The 19,973-nt window shown below is 44.5% G+C and overlaps 1 long non-coding RNA gene across 1 annotated transcript; it reads left to right on the forward strand.

The window, feature by feature from the left end:
* The first annotated feature begins 178 nt into the window (after positions 1 to 178).
* Positions 179 to 8,737, forward strand: LOC309329014. Its single transcript, XR_014151017.1, has 2 exons — positions 179 to 689; positions 8,012 to 8,737. It is a non-coding gene; the product is annotated as an uncharacterized lncRNA (long non-coding RNA).
* The last annotated feature ends 11,236 nt before the right edge of the window (positions 8,738 to 19,973 follow it).

A 19,973-nucleotide genomic window follows, 5' to 3' on the forward strand; every position in this document is an offset into this window, starting at 1 on the left:
TATTCTAATTATTTGCTTTTTTATTTTGTATGTTCTTCTGTGAACCGCCCTGAGGTCTAATGATGAAGGGCGGTATATTAATGTAACAAATAATAATAATAATAATGATGATGCTAGGGTTTTTTAAGTCAACAAACAGAAGGGTGGTTAAACTACGGGAAGGGATAACCAATTTGCCCAAGTGGCCCTTGAAATTCCAAATTGGGGCAGGGATCCATTTTCTGCCCAAGGGCCACATTCCCTCCCTTCTGGGGGCCACATGCCAGTTGTGGGTGGGGCTAGAAGAAAAGGAGATAGAGCGAAGTTTTGTTTTGGTACAGTAGGTCACATTTCTGTGGGATGTTTAAAGGCAGTCAAACCAACAATTCATGTTTTGCCAGATAGGTGCATTAAGGGGCTGAGGCTCACAGAGTTTTCCTGTAAGCTTCCTAGAGAGAACCCGATGAGAACACTCCCCTCGTTGCCTTGACAGGAAGTGATTGTCACTATATATGCTTCTCCCTGCCCAAGCACATCCTTTTTCTGCTCTTATGCACCATGCTAGCAGTGTGGAAGTATCTATGTGTCCGAGCTCCAGGCCCAAACTCCATTTTTAAGCCAGACTTAAGCACGTCTTTGTAACCGGATTAATGTTTTAAGCATGTCTGAACACAGCTGCTGTATCTGTTACTCTTCAAGAAGCATTGTGAGTGAGTATATGTTATTTTTACCTTTTAACAATTCAGGTTGTTGGTTATTATTTTACAGGGGGGTGGGGAATACCAGGAAAATATTGTCTGTCTTAAAACATCCTGGATAAACTAAAAGGCTGAAACTAGCCTATCTTAGCTTCCCTTTTAAGCTGCAAAGGGATGCACTCTGAGGGAGGAAAGATAACATCTAATAAACATATCCTCTCCGAGCATCTAATCGCATCCCAACAATTCCAGCCCACATGCCAGAGGTTTTTAAACAAACACACAACACACTCTCTCTGTCCTCCATCCAGGCAAGCAATACTTGAGGTACAAAGCAGGGCTAGTGAGGGGGCAGCCTGTGAAAAGTGGGTGTGTCTGGGAAGAGGGATGAGAGGCATGGAGGGTCATAAATGGCCCCTAGGGCTGAGGTTCCCCATCTGAAACCTAGTGAGTTTATGGCCTGAGAAGAAATTTGAAGTGGGGCCTTGCCAGCTCGCACTTGTAGCCTTCATACCTTGCCCCAGGGCTATTGCCTCCCATACATTCCTTAAAAGGAGTGGTAGTTGGGCCAAATGGAATCCCCACTTCAATGCAGTCTGTGTGTGTGTGTGTGTGTGTGTGTGTGTGTGTGTGTGTGCTTGCATGTGTGAGGCGGAGGGTCCCTCCTCCTTTAACTGATTTTCCATCTGACATTTAGGATTATGTAAACTCCTGGGCTTCTCTGCATTCTACCATTCCTGGAGATCTTGTTCTGCTCACTCTATAAGCAGCTCTGGCACCATAAAGTGCTTAAAAGGGGAGGGGGAAATCTACACACTCCGGCTTGATCAATTTATGATCATTTCTCCTGGTTATTTAACGCTCCAAGAATGCAAAGCTGCTACTCCATTAAGTTACAGTCAAGTCTGGTTTCTTTCAAGGAGGGTTTTGCCTGGCAGCCTCTCCTACGTTGGGCAGGTCCTACGGGAACGATGTGCTCATTACGCATGGATCTTAATGAAGCCGCCGCTTGCTCGGTTGCGCAGGAGAGCGGTTGTGTGACATTTTCCACACAATGCTCTCTCCAGCTGAGGAAACAGAGCACTGCCCTCGGAGTCAGCCTCGCCCCAAACAAAGAGGCAGTGGGCACCACCGCCACCCTGGCAGGGCCACAAAGGGCTGGTGAGAGCACCCGTTGTCAAGAAGTCATGAGGAAAGCTGGTGTGCGACAATGGATGCCAATACCTTGGGCCCCGTCTGCACCATAAACTTAAAGCACTATTACAACACTTTGAACAGTCATGCCTTCCTAGGAAGTATAGTTTAAGGGTGTAGAGTTGTTAAGACATTCCTATTCCCTTTGCATAGCTACATTGCCCTACAACAAGAAATGACTGTTAAATCACTCTGGGAATTGTAGCTCTGTGAAGAAAAACTCTCAGTACCCTTAACAAACTACACTTCCCAGTATGCTGCTCTTGCTTCTCAGCAGGCAGGTCACTGCTGCTTACTGGGAGGGAGAAGGGAGGGGCGATGTGGTGAGGAGGTTGGTGCAGTGCAAACTCAGCAGCGTAGCCAGCATGGTGCTCCTGTTGGCATGTTTGTACCATGCTGACCTCCCATGTGGTGTCATCCCTCACCATCTCAGGAAGCAACAGCTGCTCACCTGCCTGGAAGCTAGCATGATGCCTCTGCCCCACTTGGCTGGTCAGCTTCTGAGCAAATCCCTCCTCTGAAGTTGGTAACCTAAGATACCAATGTAATAGCAGAAAATATCAATTTTCAGGTTGTCGCCCTGTGATATTCTGTAGGGCATGGGTTGAGGTAATCTTTGGCCCTCCAGAAGTTGGAAGACTGCAGATCCCATCATCCCTTGCCATTGGCCATGCCTGCTGGGACTGATGGGGGATGGAGTTCAGAACCTTTCTGGGAGGCCAGAGGTTCCCCATTCCTCCTGTAGGGTGTGGTGCCACAAGTCAAATTTGTTTACTACAGTTATATATACACACACCCTCATCCAGCCATATATTTTGAGTGGTTTGCATAAGCAATAAAATGCAGATACAGCCTAGAATAAAAGCACGAACTCCCCTTCCTCCAGCCCCAAAAGCAGCATACAAAAGCAGCTCCAAGAATGAAAAGCTGTGTAAAAACTTGCATGGGGGAAACTTCAGACAAACATCTGCATTTATTTTTAAAATGTGCTTTGGATTTCCGCACAGGAATCTCTCGCCTCCTTCCAAGCCACCAGGGGGAAACCTGGTGCAGATTCTATTGCCCTGCTTAGGGATAACTCCAAATCACCCTGCAATTGCAGGATGGCCAAAGGGGTTAGGGTGGGGCTTGCAGGGCATTCAGAAGATTCCTTTAAAAATGCACTGCAGTGTGGCTGGGTGCAGCCCATCACACCGCAACATCTCACCTGGAGCAATGCCAAGCCCATGTTAATTCAGAGTCATTATTAACTCCTGGGTTGCACAAACCTTGGTGCAGAAGTTAATGAGGGCTCAGAATCTGGCGCCACGGCTGGAAAGCAATCAACCCTCGGAGCTTCTTGCTGAGCCATTAGAGAAATTACAGTGGAGAAAGTCAAGTTTACTGGTTGCAAGATCAGCTGTGGCTTTGATCTGGCTGGCTCTTGACGTTATCAAGTGAGAAGACTTTGCTAATGATCTGTTGAGAGCCACAAAACACCTGCGGAAAAAACCATAAAGAGGAAAGGTAGCATGTTGAGGACATGCAAAAGATAGGGTGTTCCCCCCCCCCCCGGCAGATAAGGCAAATGGGAAGTAAAGACTGGGGAAAGGCCATCAGTCTTCTTCTTGCTGACCCCTCAAAATCGACTGTTTATTTTGAGAAACCGATCGTTCGCTCTGCATTTGGATGTGTCTCAGGATATCATCACCAAACTTGGCACAGCGGTTCCTGAAATGGGAGGTGGCGGTTTTCATTGATGTTGGGATGCTGGCTGCCATTTTGAATCAAGATGGTGCTCTGAAACGTGACTTTAGCATGATGTTGTCCAATTTTTGGTGTGACGGATCCAAACTGTTCCAGTTTCAAACTTGGCACAAGAGTTTCCAAGGTGCGGACAGCGGTGTTCATTGACATTGGGATTCCAGTTGCCATTTTGAACCAAGAAGGCAAACCGAAATGTGACTTTGGCATGACTTCACCCAGTTTGTTGTGATAGTTACAAACAAGTCTTTCTGAGGTGGAGAAAACAATTTCTGCCAACACTTGGATGTTGTTGAATGCACTGAGTACTCCATTTGTGTCTGTGAACAAAGCCCCAAAACTCACACTAGCCATATGCTTTATTTTTCAGTGTATAAGACTATATTTTTCCCTAAATTTTTGAAGTTTTAAATAAGGTGTTGTCTTATGCATGGATAGTGCATAGTGCATTTTCTTAATTTTGAATTAAAAAAAAATAGGGGGCATCTTATACATGAGGGTGTCTTATACACGGAAAAATACGGTAAATATCACTGTCAAGCCTTTTTACTATGTATTGCTCTTTATCATTCTTTAATGACAGTATCCAGGATGCTTTAGGGGAAGCCGTGAAAATGACACTGAATTAAAACTGAAATCAGTTTGTAGCTTAGATTTAAGCTTATTGCAAAGTATTGGAAGACACAAGATTTACCCACCCGGGAAGAATGGCAGATGAAGGTGATGGACTACATGGAACTGGCAGAAATGACTGGCAGAATCCGAGACCAGGGAGAAGAGTCGGTGAAAGAAGATTGGAAAAAAATTAAAGTTTATCTATAGAAACGTTGTAAAATTAAGGAATGTTAGAAGGATGTTGGAATGAAGCTATGTGGTTTTAGCAGAAATGTTATAAAGGATTAAGTAAAAATGGATTGGTAATTAGTGAAAGAGGAGAATGTAAAATTATAGTATATCAAGATAAATTTTTAGGATAAAAACAAAGATGGAAAGGATTTGCTTAAATATCTAATTGAACTAGAATACAAAAAAGGGAGGTGTGAGGAGGTCAAGGAAATAAGCAAAGGAAAGAAAGTTATGTAAAGGTTGGATTTGTGTTTTTTTGTGCTTTGTTTGTTTAACTTTTTCTATTTTTCTTTCTGTAACCTTCAAAACTTTAATAAAATCTTTTATAAAAAAAAAAATAGATTTAAGCTTAAATGCCTAGTCATCATGTATGATCCATCCAGCTCGTCCCCAGCAGAAGTAACATGCTATTATAAGCAGGGACTTCTTTTTCTTAACACTCTTAAGGTTTACACCTGATCAGTGAGAGGCCTACCCTTGGGCGGGGCGGGATCAACCAGGGCAGGAAGTCAAAGTTGGAAAAATGCAAATCAGACATAAAAAGAAAACACAATTAATCATACACGGGTGATAAGTCCTGGAGGAGAGGGGGAAGGCTGCCAAGAGGGATGGTGGATCCTTCACCATCCTCTGATTGTTCAAGACTAGGCACCCTCCTAAAAACCACAGCCAAGCACAATTTAAAGGGCTTTGCGTTGTAAGAATCTGGAGGGTGGCCAGCTGGCACCTTGCACTCAACATATCCAGTGTGTGTGTCTGTGTCTCTCTCTGTGTAACACTTTCATGGGCATATCTGCATAGCACTACTTAAGAAGAGAAGAAGAACAGTTTGGATTTGATATCCCGCTTTATCACTACCTGAAGGAGTCTCAAAGCGGCTAACATTCTCCTTTCCCTTCCTCCCCCACAACAAACACTCTGTGAGTTGGGTGGGGCTTAGAGACTTCAAAGAAGTGTGACTAGCCCAAGGTCACCCAGCAGCTGCATGTGGAGGAGCAGAGATGCGAACCCAGTTCCCCAGATTACGAGACTACCGCTCTTAACCACTACACCACACTGGCTCACAGGCTTTAATGGCCACCCCAGGGCACCCTGGGAGCTGTAGTTCTCCAAAGCGGAGGGAAGCCAAGGATCATCAGCAGATAAATTCTTGGCACCTTTGCCAAATGACAGTTCCCAGGATCCTTTGGGAGAATGCACAACAGTTAAGCTGATATAAAAATGTACAAGACTTATAATGTGAGCTGCCTTCTGCGGCTTCCTTATTTGCCGTGCCTTTCTGCCACTCACGACCTTTCTCACACACCATCAACAAATTGTTGTGTGCACATGGCCAACTTGTCATGGGCTCGTGCAGGGATACCAAATCTGTTCCCCATGACATGTTGCTGCACCGCAGTCCCTGTTGTACCTGACCACTGGGCCATGCTGGCTGAAGCTGGATTGGTACATATTGACCTGCCCTTTATACCCTTGCCTCTTCCTTTCTTCCCTTTGCCTTCCTTTCTGCTGAGATTTTGATTGTAAGGTCCCTGAGGCAGGGAATCTGTGTCCTTCCCTTATCATTCTGTCATTTATGCTGATTGCGCAAGGGAAATAATAAACAATCCCTGAGTGTCAGTGCTTTAGCGCAGCTCCCACTCATTTGACTGTGGCCAGGGATTCCCGCCCTCCTTAAGGTCCTGAAAGTTCCCACTTTCCCTACTTATGCAGATCACATTAGAATGTAACTGCGCCTCTTCCTTATCTCCTTATACTTTAGATATATCTTCCTTTTTTAAATGGCATTATGAACACAAAAGGTCCACGGAATCTTTCCAGCTGTTTTTTTGGGTCTTTCCCCCACACATTCCTGTAAAGAAGCAGGCTGAAACGCCTCTTTTAAGTGAAAATGTTTTGCAATTTTCCAGTGATCTTGCCAGTAAGAGAGAGAATCCTTGCCCATATATCATGGGAAATGGCAGCTTTCTCACAGAGATGTGGTGTTGACTTGGCAGGTTGTTTGGCAAGGAAGAGAAGGTCCTTTGGGGCATCCAGAGCATCGTCAGAGTGTCTTGGCTTTCGATGGCCAAAGCCGCCTTTACCCTGACTTGTAGATGAACTTGGCCTTAAGAAGAACAAGGGAAGCAATGTTTCCATGGCATGGAGCCTTTGTTCAAGAGAACACCAGAATGCCATTTGTAAGGAACAAATACCAAACCTGGGTGGTCCAGTACCCAATATTTAGTGGCCTAAGGATACGGGGGTGGGGGGCAGACACCTATTACTATTTCTGCAGCAGGGTCTCTTGTCATCCAGCATCCTAGAGTCACTCAATCAGCAGAAGACTAAGAAGAAGTCTTCTTGCCCTTTGTGCTGATTGGAGCCAAAACCAGTTTGTGCTGATTGGAGCCAATCAGAGTGAAAAGAGGGGATTCAGCCTTGGATTGGCTCCCAGGGTCACTCTGGAGAAGGCAAGCAGGAAGAACACCAAGGAGGATTTGTTCCATATACAGTGGTACCTCGGGTTAAGAACTTAATTCGTTCAGGAGGTCCATTCTTAACCTGAAACTGTTCTTAACCTGAAGCACCACTTTAGCTAATGGGGCCTCCCGCTGCTGCCGTGCCGTGCCACTGCCGTGCGATTTCTGTTCTCACCCTGAAGCAAAGTTCTTAACCCGAGGTACTATTTCTGGGTTAGTGGAGTCTGTAACCTGAAGTGTCTATAACCCGAGGTACCACTGTATTCCAAAGTGTGTGGTCCAAGCCCACTTCAAGGACAATGAACATTAAGAAGGGAGACCAGCAGAGAGGTGGGTGTGGGTTTGAAGTTGTTATCAGTGATGGAGAGGTCAGAGAATTCCCTGTGGAAAGGGAAATGGGAGCAGCAATTGCCAATGCTCGCTTATTCATCCCATGTCCCGATAAACGTAAATTATACAAACAATGTAATTTTGCCACAGTGAGCAGCGAGACGGATGGCATAGTTTTTGGTGAGAGATGAACTGCAGCAGAACAGAAACAGCGTTGCATACAATGAACAGTGGCCACTTGGGCAGCAGACACATCATCTGGTTAAAGTCTGCCTCCACACCCTGCTGACGTATTTTTGGTATTTCTATCTCAATGATAGTCCTTATTTGTATTATTTATTTATGTTGCTTTCAGATATATAGCTATATATCTATATTTGCACATACATTAGCATATGAAAATGTTATACAGACCTGTACCTGGTGATGTGCTTCCTCTTTTCTGGTGCTCTGTAAGTGGGACATAGGAAGCTGCCTTATTCTTAGCTAGGCCTTCTTCTTAGCTAGTCAGTACTGTCCACACTGACTGGCACCAGGGCTCCTGGGTGTCAGACTGGGGTCTCTCCCAACTTTACCTGGAGATGCTGGGGATTGGACCTGGGATCTTCTGCATGCAAAGAAGGTGCTCTACCACTATCAAAGAAGGATGTGTACAGGGAGGGCTCTTCCATTAGTTTATTCAACATAGTCTTTGTTAAGTTGTGGGTGAACATAGCAGACGACACAGCGATTCTTCAAACAGCACTTATTTATTCACAGACCCAGAACAGAACTGGGATGAAGGGTTCAGCCAGCCTGCTTATACAGAGCTCCACTACAACGCAACAGGAACAACTTTCTGTAACTATCCAATCACTGAATGTCACTTTCAATCCGTTATTTGCATATGTGGACCTGAGTGAAAACTATCTAGGGTATCCCCCTGCTGGCCCAGGGTGAGAACTTCAGTACATAACAGTCTTGATGCAATATACTGGTGGGCTTATACTGCTTTATTCATTGTCCTGTGATGCTGCCCCACTTCTGTCACATTACTGCTATCCGGACAAAACTAAACCAGAACATGCACAGTACAAAAAGTTACAGGATTTCAGCAGGAAGTTATGCGACCACCCCAGAACTTTTGCAAGGGCAAACAGTGTTGAAAAGGGGGTCTTGTTTGACTGCCTCAAGAGCACCGTGAGCAGAAATCAACATGAATGGGCCGTAAAGAGGATGTCTGGAGGGGCCCTGGATCTTCTGTCAGCTTGTGGAATGGGGAAAGGCAGGCTGGCCATCTCACCTGCATCCCGTTTGCAGTGTCGGATCCATAAACTGGGGTTTTGAAGGAGAAAAGTCAAAATAACCTTTCTTCCACAAGCACTCCACAGTGCCCAATTATAATGAGCCCAGAGGACAAACTCCTAAAGAAAATATATGTAAATCTGAAGCGCTGAGGCCGTCTGCTGTGTTATGCCCCCATGCCAATAATTTGGTTTATTTGTGTTTTGCTGTGAGCCTCTTAAATCAACAGAGTTCAGAAGCAGAAGATGCATTTGTCTCCCATGAAAACATTCTCCCACACCCTCTGTAATTAAAAGTAATCTTAAATTTCATCGTACACCCTGAGAAACGGGCTCTCTTGCAGCAAGGAGAGCAGGGCTGTGTGGGCAGGAGGAATGTGACTTGAAAGCGTTACGAGTTTACCCTATAAATCATTTTCTCTGCTCTCCCTGTCAGCTGTAGTGGTGCATTTTATGCATTTTTCCTGACGCGGCTAACTGGGGAATTGTTACTCCTTCCTCCCCTCCGTCAAGGACCGAGAGTGCATGTTCTCCTGGAAGGAAAATAACATATCGGATGGAGTTTGTTTTATTAATACTGTAATACGATTACTCCTTTCGGGGTCAGAGTTGAGCGCCATTCTTCTAATGGAACAAGAGTGTTCTTTCTTGAGCGATTTATTAGCGTAGATGTAATTTATTGGCTCTGGAGTGGGTCACGGCAACACAGAACCTTGCTTATTCTCTCGAAAGTATTGTTTATGCAACAGGGCTCCCTCCACTGGAGGGCCGTCCTTGTGGTTTCGGTATCTTAGCCTAAATAAAATGGTACGATGGCCAGCCAACCTAGAAATCTGGGTGGCATGACCGTGGAGGAACGGGGCAAAATTCTGTATTTGGATGGCTTTCTTAGATGTCACATGGAGGGCAGTAGATAGGTGTTGAGAGTATGTGCTTTGTTTTGCCAACTGGCTTCACTTACATCTCGGGCAGAAAACCATTTTTCAGTCTGATGGCCAAATTCCCCTCTGGGCAATCTCCCAGGGGCTGCATGGTACCAGTGGTGGGAGGGGCCAGAGGTAAAGGTGGGTGGAGCAACAAATGCAAATTTAACCTTTGGACAGTAGGGGAGTTTCTACGCAAGCACACCTCTCCCTATCTTCCACCTTGGCAGAGCTGGGGAACTATTTTCCACCTGAAGGCCATGTTCTCTTCTGGGCAACCTCCCAAGGGCCATATGCCAGTGATGGGTGTGGCCAAAGGCAAAGTGGGTGGATCAACAAATTGTACCTTTGTACTGTAGGCACACACTGGTCTCCAGCCTCCATCCAGACAAGCAAGAGGCACTCTCAGTGTGCAAAGGCACAGTCCAACCTGGCAAAAACACCCAAGGAGGGTGTGAAACAGAGACCAGGATGGCTGTGAAGAGAGTAGGTGTGGCCTTTCTGTAGTAGTGGTGAAGGCTGTAGATTGTTCATATCTTGCAGTGGTGGGCTGACAGTTGGCTCCTGAGTCTTCACCCCAAAAGTCTTTTTTCCATGACCCTTGAATTTAACTTGCCTTGCATTGGACTTAACCTATCTGGGGCTCTTCCACAGCTCCTAGATACCCCAGCCAGCACCCCTGACGGCAGCTGTGATTCCTGAAGCCAGGGCTTTTTTTCAACTGGAACTCAGTTCTCCAATCTGTTAAGGTCATATTGAATCCCAGTTCAGTGGCACTGGCCACCCCTCAATACCTTCATCTGCAGATTAAATAAACACCCCCTCAATACCTTCATCGAAGTCATTTACAGTACAGTCGTACCTTGGTTTTGGAACAGCTTGGTTCCCAAACGTTTTGGCTCCTGAACGCTGCAAACCCAGAAGTGACTGTATTGGTTTGGAAACTATTTTTGGAAGCCAAACGTCCGACTGAGCTTCCTGCAGCCAATCAGAAGCCGTGCTTTGGTTTCCGAACGTTTTGGAAGTCAAACAGACTTCCGAAACGGATTCTGTTCGATTTCCAAGGTCCAACTGTATAAAGATGTTGAACAACAATGGGTCCAGGACAGAACACTGAAAACAAATAATTGATAAAAGTAAATAATTCTTCCATGTGCCACAGAGAACCCTTTTTTATACTGGCTTTTGATGTGTCTGCTCCAGCTAGTTGGACTCAGACTTCTCTAAAGGAGGTGCAAGGTTGCCACTGGAATCCCATCCCTCTTTCACTACAGAAGACCAACGTCCGATCCGCCTGTCAACACTGCCTTTATTATTCTGGGGCACCGTGGCTCAAAAATGCGCTTTGTTGTATCCATATGCAGTGTTCAGCTGTACAATTGCCTGCTGCTGTCAGGCTTCTCCTTCCTCACATTTATCTGCCTGATAAGAAACCATTGGCTCCCAAGATGCCTTGAACTCCATACAGCTCATGTGATTTCATTTCGTTTTCAGACTGTGGTCTTTTGGAGAGAACTCCTTTCCCCGCTTTACGTGTTTGGGTTTTAAGCCTAGAATATCCAGGATGGGTGTGTAAGCCATCTTTGCAAGGCGTCAGTCCTAAGATAGACTTATATCAGCAGCAGTCCCTGCTTTGAGGCAGCATCAGTGGTCACCAATTCTTTGGGGCCACACAAACTTCATTTTTTCTTTATTTCTTTTTATAATTTTTATTTTTCTTGCAAAGCAACTACATTGAAACAAAGCAATACATAAAAAATAATAACAGATAATGCATAGAAATGAATAAAAGATGAAGAAAGAAAGAAAGAAAAAAGTAATGAAGGTGAAGGGAGAAATTAGAAAAGAAATAAAAAATAGAGAAATGAATAAAGAAAAAATACTTCAAAAACCCTTAACACCTTTTTTTACATAAATAATAAATAATAGACTTCCACCAATCTCACAGCACTTCCTTTTGTATTTAATATGCCTATCTGTATTTCGTTATTATTCTTATCTTAATGTGTGTGTGTGTGTGTGTGTGTGTGTGTGTGTGTGTATACACATTTTCCTTTCCATTCATGAGATCATTCTAAACACAGCCAGTTTTTTACCCTTGAATCTTGTCTTTCAAAATACTCATTCAGACAGTCTCATTCCTTCTTATCTATATTTTTTGGTTTATGTCTTATAATGTCTGTCAGCTCTGCTAGTTCCATGTATTCACAAAGTTTGCATAACCATTCTTCCCTAGTGGGTATTTGTTTACCTTTCCAGTACTTAGCCACCAGGACTTCATTTTTCTAAGGGCCTGGGCACAATTTGAACAGATCCATATTGAATTTGCAGAGCTTTACATGAGGTCCACCCAAAAAACTACCGTCAAATTAAAGTTTATGTTGCTGTATGGCTGAACAATGAAAATAATAGGTCTGGAGCTTGCCAGCACCAAGGCACAGATCATTATGGATCTTCATGGTGGTTGCTTTTTTTTTAAAAAAAGGATGACAACCATAAATCACAGAACACAACTGTGAGCACAGATGCTACCTATGATTTGATGGTGATTTCGAAGGAATCTCTTGTGGGCAGAGGAAATGTGAATCCATAAAAACCCATCCTTTTGTGCTATGGCAGTGCTGGAAAACACTGGGTCCACTTTTTTTGCAGCTGAGTCAATGGAGACAGGTGTGATCTGTGATTTGATAGTGGCTGGGGACATGGGAGAACCCATTAAATAAATACGTAATTTCAAGAGCACCCATTTTACTGGATTCAGCCTGTGTGTGAGAGCACACAACTTCTCTCTCTGGCATTCTCTTTCCTGAATTCTGAGTGTCCCCCCCCCCCACCCCCACTTTGCACTGTTTTCCTCCCTCAGCCTCCCAGATCTCTCCCCTTCCCTTTCTACTCTCTCGGTCATGCCACTTTCTCTTCAGATGCTCAGGTGCCAATTGGAGCCTTGGAAAGCACACAGAGCGGCAAGAGGAAGTGGGAAAGAGTGTCACACTTTCAACTTCCTATTTCACTTTTAAGTGCTTTTCAAGGAAGGAAAAGGTAGCCACGCTCACCCCCTCTTGACAAAGCAAGCTCTGATTGTGGCAGGGGCAGTTCAGAAGCTTCCTGAGCACCAAGGGGGGAATGAAGATCTACATTGGGACCTGCTGACCCAGTGAATCCTGCTGCCTGAGGCAGTCACCTCACGGGAAAAATAAGTCTCGGCAGTGAAGTGCTTATTGGTGACAGTTTAAACAAGAAAGAAAGGCCAAAGAAGAAACATCTTGGATGTTATGCTTAGGTTTTGCTCCCCAAGACCCAGAATAAATCTAAGCAAGGGTTTTAAAAGGAGGATGAGATGATGCAGTTGCATCTTCCTTTGTGACAAAAATCAGCTTCCAAAGGTGCTGTGTCCCTTGGATGTTTATGAGGAAAGGTGTTGACGGTCATTTTACTTTATGTTTTAATGTTGTATTTTAATCTTGTTTTTAAGTTGTATTCATTCAACTTGTTTTTATTATTGTTTGTTAGCCGCCCTGAGCCCAGCCTTGGCTGTGGAGGGCGGGGTATAAATAAAATTTATTTTTTATTATTATTTATGTTATTTTTTTATCCAACTTAATGCATTCTGTTTTATTCTATCATACACATTTGGATAATGTGTTTTATGTGCTTCCTATTTTGTCTCCCTGGTGCTGGTCATTGACTGCACCAGTGAAGATTTGCTTTCTTGAAGTAGCAACAGTTAGCTGAGGACATCAATAAATACTGTACCGCTGTCAGGAGGTGCTCATATTGGCACCTGAGAGCACAATGAAATGGTGCATTTCACAACAGTCTCTCTCTCCCCCCCCCCCACACCTATTCCCCATCAGCACAGCTTCATTCATGTCAGAACCAAATTTTAAAATTCCCAACCAAGATTTATTGGGTTTTCCTTGAAGCAGGGAGTGTGAGGATTTCAGAGCCCATGTGGTATGAAAATCCTAACAACATATATGAATTCTTTGGTGCGATCAGCATGTGCTTCTCCACCATACTTGGTGGTCACACAAACGATGCCAGCAAATGTGTCCTGCCATCGTTCTTTTGCTCTCTATCAACTCTGCCAGCCCTCCAGTTTGCAGAAAGTTGCATGCTTTGCATGCAGGAGGTCCCAGGTACAATTCCCTGCATCTTCTAGTAGATCTGGGACAAAGTCCCTAGGGAGCCGCTGCCAGTCAGTGCAGACAATACTGCACTAGATAGACCAAGGGCCAAACTCTGGATAAAGTAGCTTCCTATGTTCCTGTAAAGCTTCCATCTCCTTGCAACCCCCGTGGCTGCATCCTCTGTTTTCCGTCTTCCTTTACAGGCTGAGGAATGCAGAGCAATGAGGTGGGGAGGAATCCTCAGGAACATGCCCTGGAGAAGTTCTCTGTTGGGGCAAGCGTCCCTCAGCCTTCCTTGTCTCCCACCTGTGCCCACGTCTTGGAGCCAGATTTCCTGGGAGATCCTTGTAGCTGATATGCCAGGGTGTTGCTGCTTATCAGTCAACGGCAAAGCTGGAGGAGTGAGATGGAGCCTCTCCTTTTTATACCCGTCTCACATTCGCCTTTAGGACAAAGTGTTATCTAAATAATACTGTGTGCCAAGCTATCTTTCTTTCTCCAGAAATTGCACGTATTCCTCTGGTTCAGAACGGTCCCTCTTTGAATGGCCTTCTAGTAGAAGCAGTGCATCCCACATGCCTGAGTTCTGTGGGAAGGAGCCTCCTGCCTTCGCTTGAGGCCTCGAACAGCAGGCACCTCAGATGTGCTCTTTCTGCAGAGAAACACTTTCCACGGGGTCCCAAACATCTTAAGAACCTAAGAAGAGCCTGCTGGATCAGGCCAATGGCCCATCTAGTCTAGCATCCCATTCTCACAGTGGCTAACCAGGTGCCCCAATGGGAAGCTCACAAGCTTTATCCGAGCACAAGAGCACTTTCCCCTCCTGTAGTTTCCATCCTAAAAAGCAGAGATCCTAAAAAGCAGAGACATCACCTTGCCAACAAAGGTCCGTATAGTTAAAGCTATGGTTTTCCCAGTAGTGATGTATGTATGGAAGTGAGAGCTGGACCATAAAGAAGGCTGATTGCCAAAGAATGGATGCTTTTGAATTATGGTGCTGGAGGAGACTCTTGAGAGTCCCATGGACTGCAAGAAGATCAAACCTATCCATTCTTGTAGTTCTGCACTCATCCGTTCTTCCCTGGTGGAGAGGGGGGGTGCCGTTTTGTGGTTTGTCTCAGGTGCCAAAATGTCTTGCAACAGAATGATACACACTCCCCCCCCACTCTGACCATCCCTCCCCCCCTCAGCCAATCCAATTGGAGTCTTGGTTAGAGGCTCTAGGGCTCAGAGTGAGGTGCCTTGGCCCTCTTTGAGGCATCTGAGGATCAGGTTTCAAAGCCCTCATCCTGCCTTGGAGGATTTGGGCTTGATTTTCAAGATAAGCCACTCCAGTTAGGTTGATGGAGGGAATCCCTTTGGCTTGGGCGCATTTTCTGCTTCTAATGAAAAGCAAACTTGTAGTTTATAGGTACTTTTTAAAGGCGTTCTTTCTGGGGAGGTGGGTTACTAGCGCCAGATGCTCTGACTTGCTTACTTATAAGGCACGTATTAATTCACATAGCTCAGTCAGTAGAGCGTGAGAGTCTTAATCAGTACAAACAACAACCGAGAACTAGCAAAGGCAACAGACCTCTTGAAGGGATGAATGCTGGCAGGTACTGATGGGCTGAGTGGCCAAATTCCATCCTGTTTTCAGTTTTGCTGGTGCTCAGTTATAGGTCAATTTCATCTCACTTTGTGTGGGTTTTTCACAATAACATGAAAAAAATTACATTTAAATTATACACATTTCGTATGCACTTTTTGCATAAAGTAGGGATTTTTGCACGCACAATTGATGCAAAATATGCATTTTTTTAGTGCTTTTTAGTGAATTGAAATGCTGTGCATTCCGCCAGCTAATTACAGGTTGCTTTGCCTGTCCTTTATCTGTTGCTTTATACAATAAAAGCGCGTCAAAATGACTTTCAACCCAATAAAATACAAAGACAGCTAAAATCAGTTAAAAAACAAACAGCAAGAAAAACAAACAAAACAAAGCTAGCAAAATTCCCGCTGTGCTGATCTAGTCCTCCTATAAAATCTGACTCCACCTCACTAAACAATGAACAGAAGCCAGAATCCTGCTGAGGTCGGATCTATGATTAAGAGCCAAAAAATCTTCAGGAAACTGAAATGCCTGAGGCTGGTGCCAAAAACACTGGTGGTGATGGTGCCAGGCCTGACTCCCCGATGAGAGAGTTCCCCAGGTTCTATTATTATGAGAGAGGGAGAAAAAGCTCTGTCGGTCTCTCTGTGTATAGGTATTTTCTCCATACATAAGAAGAACCTGCTGGTGGCCCATCTAATCATCCATCCTGTTCTCAGAGTGGCCAAGCAAGCAGCATGTAAGCACGAGGGCCCTCTCCCCTCCTGTAGCTTCCATCCACTGGGATTCAGAAGCGCTGCCTCCAGCTGTACAGGCACAGCATAGTCATCTAGTAGTCCTCTCCTCCATGAATTTGTTTCATCCTCTTTGAAAGCCATCCAAGTTGGCCATCTCTGCCTCCTGTGGGAGTGAGTTTCCATAGTTTAACCATGTGCTGCATGAATTAAGTCCTTCCTTTCAATCTGTCCTGAATTGCTTTGGGGACTTTTTAATATTAAAAACAATCAAGTGGTGTACAAATCTGTAAACAAAATAAATACACATAATTTCATGCATTCCTTTCAGTAGGAGAACCACATTGCAAAATTCAGATCTGTGCAGATTTTGAAGGGTGGTGGTGCTTTGATTTGTGTACAGTGGTACCTCGGGTAAAGAACTTAATTTGTTCTGGAGGTCCGTTCTTAACCTGAAACTGTTTTTAAGCTGAGGTACCACTTGAGCTAATGGGGCCTCCTGCTGCCGCCGCACGATTTCTGTTCTCATCCTGAAGCAAAGTTCTTAACCCGAGGTACTATTTCTGGGTTAGCAGAGTCTATACCTGAAAGTGTCTGTAACCTGAAGCGTCTGTAACCCAAGGTACCACTGTATTTCTCCAGGAAACGTGAGTTGGGTGGGTTCACCTTAAGATACAAACTGAACTGGATCCCTCCTCCTACATGTTTACTTTTGACATAGGCCTCCTCATGACCTGCTGTTTGATGCAGCTCAGTCAGTTAGCCAACTCCTGGGTTAGCTGACTGGGAGGAGAACCCAGAAGGGCCCAGGGTTTCTCATGTACCGTTTCCCATCCTGGAATCTTTGGAATCCTCTCTCATTAAGGGAGGTTTTGCTGGAGGCCAACAGCGGCCTGCAGGCAATGCTGCAGATTAATGCAGTGCGCTATCTAATTACAGCCCTGCTGAAGGATATTGCTAAAACTTGAGCCGCGATGTGGGGCTCTTTCTGTTGCCTTTTCCTCTCACTCCCCCAGTTTGCCGTCTGCTCTGAAGCCTATGGAATGAGTGGGAGATCAGGGAGGCATGAATCGTGTTTTAGTGTCGCAATAACTTCTAGCAGCAAATGGTTTCTTCCTCAAACTGGGCGAACCAGAAGGGGCAACATGCTCATTTTTTATTTTATTTTAAATGGACCATCTGGACTTCCGTAAGCACTCCAGCCTGGATTATGAGGTAATGTTAAGGCCTAACAAAGGAGTGTTTCTTTTGCTGCCTGGGCACATTTGCAGAGATCTTTCAGCAGATAAGAGCTGCTGAGGAATGTCTTGAGGTGATTCCTTCACTTTTGCTGCCCAGGTTTCTAAAAAAAGAAGAAGTGATGTGTGTGTGGCTTTAGAAATTTGTTTTCACAGACACGGAGAGGAATTAAGAACTGATACAAACTATTTGCTTGTTTTCATACATATTCAAACAGCAAATACAGGTGCTAAGTTATAATAGCCCCGTAGCCACAACAAGACACTTGAGAAACAAGGGTGGTTCCACACAACGTTGGTGTCTGAACTTGCTTTTTTCCTCCTCCCTCCCCATCTTCCTTTTCTTGTGTGCCACGTCTTTGAAAACATAAGTCTGCAGACAGGTACTTTTTCAGTTCTAATCTTTGGAAGCACCCCCCTTTTTTATTTTGCCTGAAGAGCAGGATAAAAAAGAGTAGCTAACCTGTGGCTCTCTAGAAGCTGTTCAAGTCCAACTCTTAATTTCCATGATCATTGGCCATACTGGCATAGTAAAGCAGAAGCGAAAAGTGCACTTAACTCTGATGCATCAAATGTCCCGTTCACCTGATGATGTGTATGCGCCACCTTCTGACACCTTTGTTGTGAATTCAGAACGAGAAGCAAAGGGTCTCGATAAATAAAGCCAGGATGGGACGAGAGCCAGGCAGGATGACATGAGTATACCTGACTCCTAACCAACTTGCTGAGATTCTGGAGGAGCTACTGCTTGTAAAAGGTGCAAAATTTCCTACTGGAGGAACTGGAGACCTGGAAATGGAGAGGAGGGAGGTGAGGGGGCAGCATGATTGATGAGGCAGCCCCACTGGGAGGATGCTCTAGTTTGACCGAGGTGCCAATCTTTTTGATGGATAAAAGAACTGTATTCCCTCTCATGACTTCATCCACTGGCTATTGAAAGAGATGAGAAGTGATGTTAGCGTTCAAACTTAAAGTATGTTGTTGTTGTTTTAATTTGAAAATGAAAAAGCAACAGGAAGAAAAACAATTCCCCTCTGAAAAGTTGGGTAAAAGCCCCTTAGATTTCATGAAGTCCACTTATTTATTTCTTGCAGTTGTATCTCACCATATTCTCCAATGAGCTCAGGCTGGTGGACATTGTTCCCCCCCTCCTCATTTAATACCCACAACAACCCAGTGAGGTAGGTGAGGCTGAGAGGCAGTAACTGGTTCAAGGTTGCCCAGTGAACTTCATGGCTGTGTGGGGATTTGAACCCTGGTTTCCCATGTCCTAGTCCAACACTCTAATCATTACACCACATTGGCTCTTCATATATCCACCCTCTAATCTTTGCAAACAGGACCGTAAAATAGACCAGGATTGTATTATCCCTCTATGGCAGATTGGGGGTGGGGGTTGCAGTGAGTGAACATGGCTGCATTTGGATGTTCATTCTCAGCTCAGTAAGCTATGAGCAAACTTCTGGGTTGTGCTTGCAGCCACTTCCCTTCTCCATTTGTGCAAGTGAGCTAAGAAACCAGGAGGTTTCTCATTAACTACAGTTTCCCGTTTAATCCAAACCAGGAAACTATGGTTTAACGTCTTAAAAAAACCAACCTAATATATGAAGTGATTATGGATGATGAAGTTTGCTTAATATCCTGTATTATGTTAACCATAGTTTCTTGGTTTGGATGGAACAAAAAACTCTACAGAAAACTTTCTGGTTCCTTTGCTCCCAGCACAAAGGAAGAAGCACGGGGGTGGCACAGGGACCCCAGAGGCACATTCGTATCTTGGCTTATTCAGCTATGACTGCCCAAATCAGCCCAGTGCTTTACTTAAAGTTACCAGTGGCATTGTAATGCGTGTAAGCGAAGGATGGGTAAATCCTTCAATTTTGGTTTCTCTCATTTTCTAAAATTTCCAGCCTTAAGTTTTCCACATCAGTTTTCTTAAGTCCTCATGAAAATTCACCAGCATTTTACTGTGAATTTATCCTAATATACACATGTTTGCATTCAATATTGCCTAATATAGACAATTTTCCCCAATATAACACATTTTTGTATGTTGTTTTCACTAATATATGCATATGTATGCATATCTGTAAACATGACTTAACTGGAAAACTTCATTGCAAACTTCAGAGAAGTGTGAATTCCAAAGGGTGGCTTTCCCCCACAGTTCACATATTAGGTAGGGTCACCTTTAAATATGAAATGAATTGAACTGACTAACTTAAGTGCAGCCACAAAACCCAGAGGCTGAAATCACTGGCGATTGCTTGCTGAAAGGTCAGTGCCAAGTTTGCCTATTAATTATTTGCTTGGAATGCATCCCGCTCCTCAGTCCAGAGAGTTTCCAGGAAAAAATTCAAAAGCAACAACATCCCAAAATCCACGAATAGTTACGAAAGGACAGAGCAACCAAAGTGTCAGTGTTAAAAGCCGACTTCCTTCACCAACATGTAAAAAAGCCTGGACAAACACAACAGTTGTTAAATACTCTGCAAAGTTTTCCATTAGCCGAGGTTGCTTTTGGCACTTCAGATGTTGGAACTGCTTTGTATTTCTGAATGCGATAATCCTCAACGTGTGTCAGACGCTACACAAAGACATGGGGTGAATATTCTGTCACCTTTCTGACGGCCCCTGCTCCTCGCCACCTGCCCAAACTCCTGGCTAGTGCTGAGGCACCACGAAGTGGCCTTACTCACCCTGCTCTGTTTATACCCTGAGTGCAGCTACTTTCTACGGGTTGTAGAAGATGGGGAGAGGCCAATTCACAAATTTGCCAACAATCTCTCAGAGTTTGCTGGCTGAACTCTCTGCTTTCATCA

This window comes from Podarcis erhardii (genome assembly GCF_964252035.2).
Source record: "Podarcis erhardii genome assembly, chromosome: 14".
In the NCBI taxonomy this organism is placed as follows: domain Eukaryota; kingdom Metazoa; phylum Chordata; class Lepidosauria; order Squamata; family Lacertidae; genus Podarcis; species Podarcis erhardii.